We start from the raw sequence: 12107 nt of genomic DNA, 5'->3' as shown, positions 1-12107 counted from the left end.
TCTCTTTTGCTCAGCATATAGATTGAACAAGTATGGTCAGAAGATACAACCCTGTTGCCCACCTTTTCTGATTTTAAACCATGCAGTATTTCCAGGTCTGTTCACACAACTGCCTCTTGATCCATGTACAAGTTCTGATTGACCACACTGGAGTGTTCTGGAGTTATCATTTTTTAAAAGTTAATCCGCAGTTTATAATGGTCCGCAGAGTCAAATGCTTTTGAATAGTAAATTAAACACAAGTAAATATCTTTCTGGTATTCTCTGCTTTGAGCCAAGATCCATCTGACATCAGCAATGATATCCCTTTTTCTAAGTCCTCTTCTGAATTCAGCATGAGTTTCTGGCAGTTCCCTGTCAGTGTACTGCTGCAACTGTTCATGTTAAGTCAGCGGTTCTCAACTTGTGGGTAATGACCCCTTTGGGGATTGAATGACCCTTTCACAGGGGTCACCTAAGACCATCGGAAAACATATTTCTGATTGTCTTAGAAACCGAAACGCTGTTCCTCTATTGGTCTCCATGTAGATCCACACACCTGCAGATATACCCACATACGAGTACCCGGCGTGAAGACTGTTACCCATGCTACACCATGCTTCAAGCCAAAATTTCATTTATTTGTAATTAGAAATAAATATTTCACAGTATATAATTACATATTGTTTTGTGGTTAATCACTATGCTTTAATTATGTTCAATTTATAACAATGGAAATACATCCTGCATATCAGATATGTACATGATGATTCAAAACGTAGCAAAATTAAAAGTATGAAGTAGCAACGAAAATCATGTTATGTTTGGGGGATCACTACAGCATGAGGAACTGTATTAAAGGGTCGCGGCATTAGAAATGTTGAGAACCACTGTCTTAAGCAAACTTTTACTTGAGTCCGGTATTAATGATATCATTCTCTAGTTTGAGCTTCCTGTTGTGTCAATGTTCTTTAGAAAGGGCGTAGATACGATCTCTTCCAATCAGCTGTCTTACAGATTTCCTGGCACAGATGAGTGTGTGCTTCCGAAGCTTCTTCGGCTTTGTGCAACATTTCAGGGGGAGTCTGTCAATTCCTGGAGCCTCGTTTTCAGCTACTGCATTCAATACATTCGATAATGACATGTTCCATATCCTCTTCTGAATGTGGCCTGGCCCTCTGGCAGCCTCTGTAGCTGAAAGCCGTATGTTTCTCCCACTGAGCAACTAGTGGTTTTGAACTGCTGACCTTGCGATTAGTAATGGCAGCCCACTGTATAACCTCCTTGATAACTTGATAATTCAGCAGACCTCCTCGAAAACTTCCAAGCTTATTATAAATGTGAAACCAGTAACAGGAACTCCCTATTTCTTACACTTGAAACGACACCCCCCCCCTTTACCCCCTTGTTCTTGATAAAATCAAATTCTTGTTCACAAGTGATTCAAATGATCTTACTCTCCGTCAGACCCAGGTGTTCATGTTAAGTGCCATCAAGTCGGTTCCGACTTAAGCAACTCTGTACCATGTATACTGCAGGCAACACTGCTCAGTCCTGTGCCGTCCTCATAATTGTTCCTATATTTGAGCCCATTGTGGACACTATGTTAATCCATCTTGTGTAGGACATTCTTCTTTTTCGTTGCCCCTCTATTTTACCAAGAATGATATCCTGTTTCCAAAGACTGGTATTTCCTGACAACATGTCCAAAGTATGAGAGAGAAACTCTCACCCTCCTTATCTCTAAGGAGCGCTCTGCTTGTACTACTTGCAACACACATTTGTTTGTAATTTTGGCAGTGTGTGGTATTTTCAATAATCTCTCTAAGCACCATAATTCAAATTCATCAGCTCTTCTTCAGTCTTCCTTACTAATTGTTCAACTTTCACATATGTATGAGGCGATAGAAAATGCCATGGCTTGGATCAGGCGCACCTTAGTTTCCAAAGTAACATCCTTGATTTTCAATACAGTTCTTAGGCGCAGTAGATTTACTCAATGCAGTGCATCATTTCATTACTTGACTGCTGCTTCAGTGAGCATTGACTGTGGATCTAGGCCCGACGCAATCTTTAACAACTTGTCTTTTCCTCTTTATCATAATCTTTTTCATTTTCCCAATTGTGAGAATTTTGGTTTCCTTGACATGGAGTTGTAGTCCAAATGAAGGATGCAATCCTTCACCTTTGTCAGCAAGTACTTCATTTCCTCCTCACTTTTAGCACACAGGTTGTGTCCTCTGTATAATCCAGGTTGTTCATAAGCCTTCCTCCAATCCTGATGCCACTTTCTTCAAGTAATCCAGCTTCTCTGATGATTGTCTCAGCATACAGAAGGAATAAGTATGATGAGAGGATACAACCCTGACACATACTTTTCCTGATTTTAACTATGTAGTATTCCCTTGTTCTGTTCACACAACTGCCTCTTGATGTCTAGGTGCAGGTTCCATGTGAGCACAGTGAAGTAAGTTCTCTGAATTCTCATTCTTCTCAAGGCTCTCGATAGTTTGTTTGTTATGGTCCACCCAGTCCAATGCCTTTGCATTGCCAATGAAAAACAATTAAACGAGCCCAAGCTCAGCCTGCGGCCCCAGTAGCAACGCCATGTCCGGGTGGAGCCCCTACATCGACAACCTCATGGCGAACGGGGACCTCTCAGGACGCGCCCATCGTGGGCTATAAGGACTCGCCCTCTGTCTGGGCTGCTGTCCCCGAGAAAACCTTCGTCAACATCACGCCAGCAGAGGTTGGAGCTCTTGTTGGCAAAGACCAGTCAAGTTTTTTCGTGAATGGGCTGACACTTGGGGGCCAGAAAGGTTCTGTGATCCGGGACTCACTGCTGACGGTCGGGTAATATACCATGGATCTTCGCACCAAGAGGACTGGCGGAGCCCCCACCTTCAACCTCACTGTCACCGTGACTGCCAAGACGCTAGTCCTGCTGATGGGCAAAGAAGGGGTCCACGGTGCTTTGATCAACAAGAAATGTTATGAAATGGCTTGCCACCTGCGGCGTTCCCAGTACTGACCTCGTCTGCCCCTTCCCCCCCACCACTTCCCACTGCTTTTGCAACCCCCCATACACATACACACACCATTTTTATTTTTGAGGCCATTACCCAATACCCCTTATTGCTGCCAAAGGGGTGGGGGGTTGGAGCTGGATGGACAGGCACCTCCCCCAACCCATCCCTCCTCCTGTGTGTGGTTGGAAAACATTTTTTTTCTGAATAAAAAATAATTCTACTAAAAAAAAAAAAGAAAAACAATTAAACATCTTTCTGATATTCTCTGTTTTCAGCCAAGATCCATCTGACATCAACAATGATACCCCTTGTTCCGTGTGTCCTCTTCTGAATCTGGCCTAAACTTTTGGCAGTTTTCTGTCAATGTACTGCTTCAATTAATGTTGAATGAGCTTCAGCAAAATTTTACTTGCAAGTGATATCAATGCTAAAGTTATATAATTTAAGCTCTCTGTTGAGTTGCCTTTCTTTGGAAATGGGTACAAATACGGATTCTTCCAGTCTGTTGGCCAAGTAACAGTCATTAAGGAAGCAACTTTGATTTTTTATTTTAATCATTTTTCATTCCTATCTTTTAATAAACAGTTGCTTTCTTCTTGGATGGCATTCTTGGTCACCAGGTCTTCTGTCATTAGTGTCAGTGTGTCAGATCTGTTCTTGAAATTCAGGTGGGATAGACTCACGGTCTTATTTAGGCTTATATGGACTTGTTTCCATTTTCGTCACCTTCAACTGGAACTCACATGTGAGCAATTAATGGTCTGCTCCACAGTTGGACCTGGTCTCGTAGCCTCTGGTCTTTTTTTCAGCTGCTGATATTGAGCTTCTCCACTGTCTCTTCCCACCGTTTATAGTTAATTTTATTTTTCTGTATTCCATCTGAAGAATTCCATGTGTATAGTTTCCATTTGTGTTTTTGAAAAAGGTATTAGCTGTGAAGAAGTCATTTGTCTTGTAGAATTCTATTATTTGATATCTAGCTTTGATTCTATCACCAAGGTCATATTTTCCAACTATTGTTTCAGCATCTTTGTTTTCAATTTTCATGTTCCAATCAATCATCGATATTTATCAATGCATATCATTTGCATGTTTGATCTATTGCAGACTGAAGAAGTTGGTAGAAGCCTTCCATTACTTCATCACTAGCTTTATGGTTGGTGCATAAATTTGAATAATTATTTTATTTACTGGATTTCCTTATAATAACTATTATCCTCTTACAAAGAGCATTGTATTTTAAGATCTTCAAATGCTCTTTTTAATGAGAATGTAAGGCGAGTTCTCTTGTATCTATCAGTCCCAGAATCGTAAATCATATGGTTTTCTTATTCAACATGGCCAATACTAGTCCATTTCAGCTTACTAATGTCTAGAATATCGATCTTTACATGGTCCCTTTCATTTTCTAATGACTTCCAATGTTCTTAGAATACTTCCAATGTACTTCCATACCTTCCAAATTACAAATTCTAATTATGAAGAGATGTTTCTAGTCGTTTGTTTTCATTTAGTCATGTCCCATTAGCAAATGAAAGTCCTGAAGGCTTTATTCCTGCAGGCTTCACTCCATGTGCGTCATTCTGGTGGACTTTGCTTTGAGAAGGCAGGTCTTCCTCTGTCATATTTTTAGTTTCTTCCCATCTGAAGAGCTCATCTTCTGACACTGTCTCTGACAGTGTTCTGCTGCTATTCATTAAGTTTGCAGTTTGTGACAATGTTTTGCTGCTATCCTTAAAGTTTTCATTGGCTACTTACTTTGAAGTGGAGAGCCCATTTCGTCCGTGTAATCTGTCCTTTGTCTGGAAGCTCTGCTGAAACCTGTGTACTTTGAGTGACCCTGGCAGTATTTGAAATTCAGTGACAATACTTTCAGCATCACAGCAACATACAAGCTACCCCAGTACAGCAAATTGCTTATTTTAATATCTTTCTATAATTTCTGTAAAATTTGAAGATTATTTGTATTAAGTGATAAATAATTGAAAAATAAAATATGTTACTCTTTTAAGTAAGATGAATCTAAAGTTTAAACAAAAACCTTCATTTATTACTGACTCTCATAGGCAGATTTTATTATTTTAAATCTAAATAAAAGAAACTGAGCTAAGTCGAACATTCATAAAATATAGACTACCCCATGATAGCTACATAGCATAATACAGTTGTTTTGAAATGCATACACTCAACTAATTTTCAGAAAGAAAATCCATGGGTACCTAAGGACATCAAATAACTTTCTATTCCACCCTGTCTTCCACAGCTAGAAGTATGAATGGGCACCCTCAGCATTCACTGAATTCTGTTCACGATTGCATTTTACTCTCTTTGACGGATTTTTTTTTGAGTATCCATAGTTTTCATTTTAATACACAGCAGCCTGTTAATAGTTATTCGGTGTAAAGTACATTCATGACATGGTGTGAAAGTGGCGCGGGGCTAGTGTTTATCAGACCTCTTCTGCATATACAAGGGAGAAGAATCCAACTCCCCCCCAACTAAGACCAATTGCCACAAAGCAGTGGTCAGATATGCCTCTACTCGCCATCCTTTTTTACCCCGTCTTGACACTAACCATTTTCTGTTGGCACTCTTCTTCTCTACTGGGTTTCATAATTCCTTGTAATGACCACGGAGAACTCACAAACAACACTCATGATGAAGGTTTGTTGTGTAACTTGACAGGTTTCCACAGTTAGTGTCATAAAACATTAAGCATATAGTCTTAGTTAGATAGCAACATTTGTCAGCTAGAAGCCAAGTCTCTTTAAAGTCATCAGCCTCTCAGCCACGTGGTCCTTTGGCCTTTGTACTCTGGGAGCTAGGAAACACCCACTGCCCTACCTTGCAGCCCCATAGTCTAGACACTGCTCCTCTTTTTTGTCTCATGGTCTCTTGGCCTTGTACATGAACCGGACAAGAACAACTCAGTCTCTGGCAAGGAGCAAAACAGTTTATTAAAGGGGGACAGAAAAGAGAAAAAAAGAGCCTGTGCAGGTACCAACCCTCTGAGAAGAGGGAGAGCTGGCCCCGATTGCTCACAGACTTGGGTTTGTATAGGGTGGGGTAAACCATGGGTGCTTGGCAGCTGTGCGAGCAAGCAAGCAAGAACAGAAGCAGACCTTGCAGTTGGTCTTGACATTTTAAGACTTTTTTTTCTGCCAGAAAAAAATGTGTGACCTTATCTTGCAGCTGCTATTTTCTGGCCAACGTTTGCTTGACCTTAACCTCAGGGGAATTTCCCTAGCTTGATACAAAATGGAGACTGTTAAAAGAGGGTTCCACTCAGGCTAGCTATCACGGCCTCTGCCTGTGCTCTTAACAGGCACGATCTCTACGGCTTCTGCCATTTCAGGCAGTGCTCTCTGTTGTGCTCTGCTGGTGGTTCTTCGCTGACAGCTCCTGGAATTCTCTCTGTTTCTCCTTCTAAAGTCATTCTCTTATAGTCAGGGAGTTGGCAACCCAAACTGACCAATCCTCTATATTAGTGTTTTACACACCCCATTTGCATAGTCTCACCCAGTCATTTATTGTGAGCTATAGAGCCAAAAATAGAAGAACCCCATTAGGAGATTTTACTTCACTGCACAAGATAAACATGAGTTTCAACATAAAACTTAATGGACAGCTGGCATAGGGATTACAATCACTTCTTGTGATTGTCTACCTTCTTGCCTACAGAAGCCAAGTAGGTCATATGAAGGAGTGAAATGGGCTAGAGAAATACATCAGGGAGTAGTAGAGACCACAATAAACGATAGAGTCTGTGATCCATTCATAGAGAACAGATGATACACCACTATAGAACGCAGATTTACAGGCACAGTGTTGTCAGTTGTTCCCAGTTTTTCAAGAAACCACAATTTAAGATGGCTTATGTAGAGGTAACTTTGAAACCTTACCCCCTAAAATTATGGAGTTAGACAAACAAAAACTTTATCTACAGGCTCAATTTATTTCATAGAGTACCAGTTGGCAATTACTAGCTATAGATAAACAATAATTTTTATTTGTATACTTAAGAGGTTATATTTTTATCAAAATCATTTTTAAGCTTATAGTTATTCTAAAGTATTTCTGTTTATTTGAGCTCTTAGTTAAAAACAAAATAGATGAGAAACTTATATCATACCTATTATCTCAAAAGAAGCCCTAATGATGCTGTTAGTTCCAACATGGTCAGCAGTTCGAACCTAAGAGCAGATCCACTGAAGATTAAGCTGTTTGCTCCCAGAAGGAGATGCAGCCTCAGACACCCTGTGTAGGGCCGCTGTGTTTCTGAATCGACTAGGTATCAATTGGCTTGATCTGGGTTTATACTACTTCAAGGAGCTCTGATGGTTCGGTAGTATAAACATTGGAATTCTAATAAAAGTTTAGTGGTTCAAATCCACCTACTGCCCCCTGAGAGAAAGATAAGAAAGTCTGCTTCCATAAAGACGTACAGCCTCGGAAACCCTAACAAACAGTTCTATCCCGTATGCTTGCTGTGAGTCAGAATCGACTTATTGGCGACAGGGTTGGCTTTTGTTTTGTTTTATACTACCTTTTTGAAAATTATTTCATTTGGGGCTCCTACAACTCTTATTCCAATCCATACATCCATCCATTGTGTCAAGCACACTTGGTACCTTTTATATCTAGGGGAGGCCTGGGGGCATAGTCATTGCAAGCTGGGCTGCTAACCCCCATGTCAGCAGTTCCAAACCACTATCCACTCCATGGGAGAAAGGAAGAACTTTTTACTCCCAGAAAGGCTAACAGTCTCAGAAAGTCATGGGACATTCTAGTCTGCCCTATGGAGTTGTAGTGATTTAGGGTTTTAAAAAAATTATGTGAAAATTATCTACAAGCAGTAAAGGAATGCCAAGGATTTTCACTCTTTAGAGCCCTCAGAATTGACAAGGTGATATGCTCATTTAGTCTTGCAGCTTCCAAAACTGTGACTTGATACATTTCTGTTCTTTAAATGGACATACTTAATGATATTATGTTATGGTTGTCCTAGGAAACGTAGGGAATAGCTTAGAAACTCTGCGGTTCACCCTTGATTCTGTCCAATTACTGTGCAATCCCTTCACAATTTTTTGTTATCCTTTCCACAGTTTCCACGCTTCTGCTATGGTCCGGGATTTATTTATTCTTTTATGTCTATTCTACCCTTTTAGTTGTCATCCTGATCACTGTATCAGCCTCCTTTATTGGGTCAGAATATTATGTCCAGTGTCTTTTTGTTGTCTGTTGCCTCAAATACAAACATACGTATTTTTGTCCTTCCTATTAGTTTATCCATCCATTCTGTCCCATCATTTCCTGGTTGTAAGAAACAGTCTAGCTATATGTCCAAGATTGATTGGTTTGTTGTTCTGATTGTCCTTGGTTGTTCAGTATGTTTCAGCAACACCACAATTCAAAGATAGAGAATGAATGAAAGTTGTTCAGGATTGTATTTTACTTGGGGCTACATCAATGCCCATGGACCAGCAGTGTTTTGTTCTTTTGTGCATAGATGTGCTGAGTCCGAGCTCACTAGACAGCCACAAGCAATGTAGTTCATTATCTTAAATCAATCTATAGTATTCTAATGTAGACCACATTTTCCTTCACTACTGGTCTGTCAGTTTGTTGTACTGTGGGAGCATTTGTGTTGCTCAATGTAAAGAAAATAAAAATCTTCACAACATGACTAATAGATAACATCATGATAAATAGCGGAATGTTTGAAGTTGTCAAGGATTTCTTCTTGCTTAGATTCACAATCAGTACTCACGGAAGCAGTAGTCAAGAGATCAGACAGCACATTATATTAGGTAAATCTGCTGCACAAAATCTCATTAAAGTGTTGAAAACCAAGGAGTTTCATTTGAGAAATAAGGTGCACCTGGCACAAGCCGTGGTATTATTAATTGCCTCATATGCATGTGAAAATTGGGCATTTAATAAGGAAGACCGAAGAAGAATCGATGAGTGAATTAGGATGCTGATGAAGAATATTGAAAGTACCATGAACTACCAAAAGCACAAAGAACTCTGTCTTGGGAGAGGTGTAGCCAGAATGCTCCTTAAAGGGAAGCATGGCAAGACTGTCTCACCTACTTTGGACATGTCAGAAAAGATCAATCCCAAAAGAAGGACAACATGCTCAATAAAGAAGAGGGGCCGTGAAAAAAACACAAGGCCCTCGCCAAATGAACAGACAACTGTGGCTGCAAGAGTGGGCTCAAATATAAGAACAATTGTGAGGAGGATGGGCAAGCAGGTAGTGTTTTGTTCTTTTGTATCTAGGGTTGCTGAATCGGAACTGACTGACAACTAACAACACCAACAAATAGAAATTGTTCCATGACATCGGTTTACTTTTTTGCAGTGTGTGAGCCTTCTCATTTATTCCATTCTGGGTGTTTCGTTTCCAGTAATCTGGTTTCCCTCTTCCCTTACCCTTTTCTCTTTGTTTTAGAGCAATTGTGACCATTTGGTCTCTTACAGATTTTTAAAGATGTACAGTATTAACAGGAAATGCTCTTTTTTATATGAGGTCATCTGTTTTGTAGTCGAAATATGACTTAGGGATGGTTTTGATTTAAGATTTACAGATTTATATATTGGCAATAGTTTCAGGCAGTCCTAGTGTCAGCTTGTCCAGTAGGTCTAGATTCTTTTCAGAGGTCAGTTTCAAATTTGTCCTCTTTAATCAAGAACCATCTCTTTTGTCCTTGATCAGAACAGTTAGTGATAACTGAGTTATGCCTTAGTTTGTTTAGGGTTCACTGGAAACTATCCACTCTGTACCTTCTCTCATATTTTTGATTCATCCCTTTTAAACATACGTATATTATAATATCATCCTAATAGTTCTATTGTCTGATTAAAGTTCTTAGGAATCCAATCCTGCTGTCTCACAACTCTCAGGTGAGACTTTTTCCTCATGTGTTGTATCATTTTAGAACCTAAACCCATTATCAGTGGGCTCTATCTGTGGTCGTCTCATGTGGCCTGAATTGGGGTTATATTCCTTCAGAAAACATTAGCAGTTGTTTCCACCAAGTCCCTTGGGGTACCACAGACCTCGAGTCATTTTTCATGTTATACTATTAGTTAGGAGTTTCTTGGATCATATTCTAATATGATTTCAAACCCCTTGCCTGAAGAAGGGCAGACCGTTAGTTATAAATACTGTCCTCCACCAAGAGACCAAGATAAATGATTTTTTCTAGTTCACTCTTTCCCTGAGAATGTAGTCCTGTAAAGGTCCAAAAGTTATCAGAGAAAATCTCTTTCTGTGCTGAACCTTGTTTGGCTGCCAAGCCCTCTCCTGCCGTAATGAATGCATTAAAACCCAAGTCTGAGATTACTGAGTTTGGCAAACTGCTGCGAGTTTATACAGGATTAATCCATGTTACTGCTCTAGCTTTCACTTCCCAGGTTAGCATTATTTCCTGGAAATATGTAGTATTTTTCATAAGCAGAAACTCCTGCCGTGTTTCACAGTCTTTCTTGCTTGATTCCTACTAACACTTCTGTATGGCGACTTCTTGGTTAATTCTTTTTTTTAAATCATTTTATTAGGGGCTCATACAGCTCTTAGCACAATCCATACATACATCAATTGTGTAAAGCACATTTTTGCATTCATTGCCCTCATCATTCTCAAAATATTTGCTCTCCACCTAAGCCCCTGATATCAGCTCCCCATTTTTTTGCCTCCCTCCCTGGTACCCCCCCACATGAGCCCTTGATAATATATAAATTATTATTTTGTCATATCTTGAACTGTCCAACATCTCCCTTCACTCACTTTTCTGTTGTCCGTCCCCCAAGGAAGAAGTTGTATGTAGATGCTTGTAATCGGTTCCCCCTTTCCAACCCACCCTCCCTCCACCCTCCCAATATCGCCACTAACACCACTGGTCCTGAAGGAATCATCCGCCCTGGATTCCCTGTGATTCCCGTTCTTACCTGTACCACTGTACATCCTCTGGTCTAGCCAGATTTGTAAGGTAGAATTGGGATCATGATAGTAGGGTGGGGAGGAAGCATTGAGGAACTAGAGGAAAGTTCTATGTTTCATGATTGCTATATTGCACCCTGACTGACTCGTCTCCTCCCCAAGACCCTTCTGTAAGGGGATGTCCAGTGGCTTACACATGGGCTTTGGGTTTCCATTACGCACCCCCCCCCAATCAAAATGATGTGATTGTTTTTGTTCTGATGACGCCTGATACCTGATCCCTTCGACATCTCGTGATTGCACGGGCTGGTGTGCTTCTTCCATGTGGGCTTTGTTGCTTCTGAGCTAGATGGCCACTTGTTTACCTTCAAGCCTTTAAGACCCCAGACACTATATCTTTTGATAGCCAGGCACCATTAGTTTTCTTCACCACATTTGCTTATTCATCCGCTTTGTCTTCAGTGATTATGTTGGGAAGGTGAGCATCATGGAATGCCAGTTTAATAGAACGAAGTATTCTTGCATTGAGGGAGTACTTGAGTAGAGGCCCAATATCCATAAGCTACCTTAATACTAAACTTATAAATATATGCACGTAGATCTATTTCCACATCCTCATATATCAATATATTTACATATGTACATGCCTTTATTTAGACCTATATAAATGCCCTTTGCCTCCTAACTCTTTCCTCTATTTCCTTTGACTTTTCTCTTGTCCCACAATTATGCTCAGTCTTTGTTTGGGTTTCAGTAATTCCTCTTGGTTCCATTACCCTCGATCACACCCTACCAGGCCTCCTATACCCTCCTCACCACCGATTTGGATCACTTGTTTTTCCCTCGTCCCTGGGTTTGTTAACACCACAACTTTCCCCCCACCTCCCCCTCTCCCATGTCCCCTTTGGTAATTCTTACATCACTTCTGTGGGCTGTTGGTAGTCTTGTGTGCCACAGGTAGTCAGTAGCTCTTTTTGGCAGGGGTGGTGGTGGGTGGAATATATAAACCTTGATTAGGGGCACTTTTTCTTTTTCACAATTTTAGGCTTTAACTGTGTATGATTAGAAGGTATAGTTCTGCAGAACCAGAATATAAATAATCTTTACCTCTGAGGCATTTTTAATAACATCATTGAGAAAATAAGTTACTG

General features: G+C 40.3%; 1 protein-coding gene and 1 pseudogene across 2 annotated transcripts in view; both read left to right on the top strand.

Annotated features, from left to right (window-relative positions):
- The window catches only part of CHM (CHM Rab escort protein), a 216316-nt gene that overhangs the window by 128336 nt on the left and 75873 nt on the right, over window positions 1–12107 (top strand). The window lies entirely within an intron of this gene.
- Window positions 2587–3066, top strand: LOC142434908 (profilin-1 pseudogene; annotated as a pseudogene).

The sequence above is a fragment of the Tenrec ecaudatus genome, chromosome X (genome assembly GCF_050624435.1).
Source record: "Tenrec ecaudatus isolate mTenEca1 chromosome X, mTenEca1.hap1, whole genome shotgun sequence".
Taxonomy (NCBI): domain Eukaryota; kingdom Metazoa; phylum Chordata; class Mammalia; order Afrosoricida; family Tenrecidae; genus Tenrec; species Tenrec ecaudatus.
This window is presented reverse-complemented; position numbering and strand designations above follow the sequence as displayed.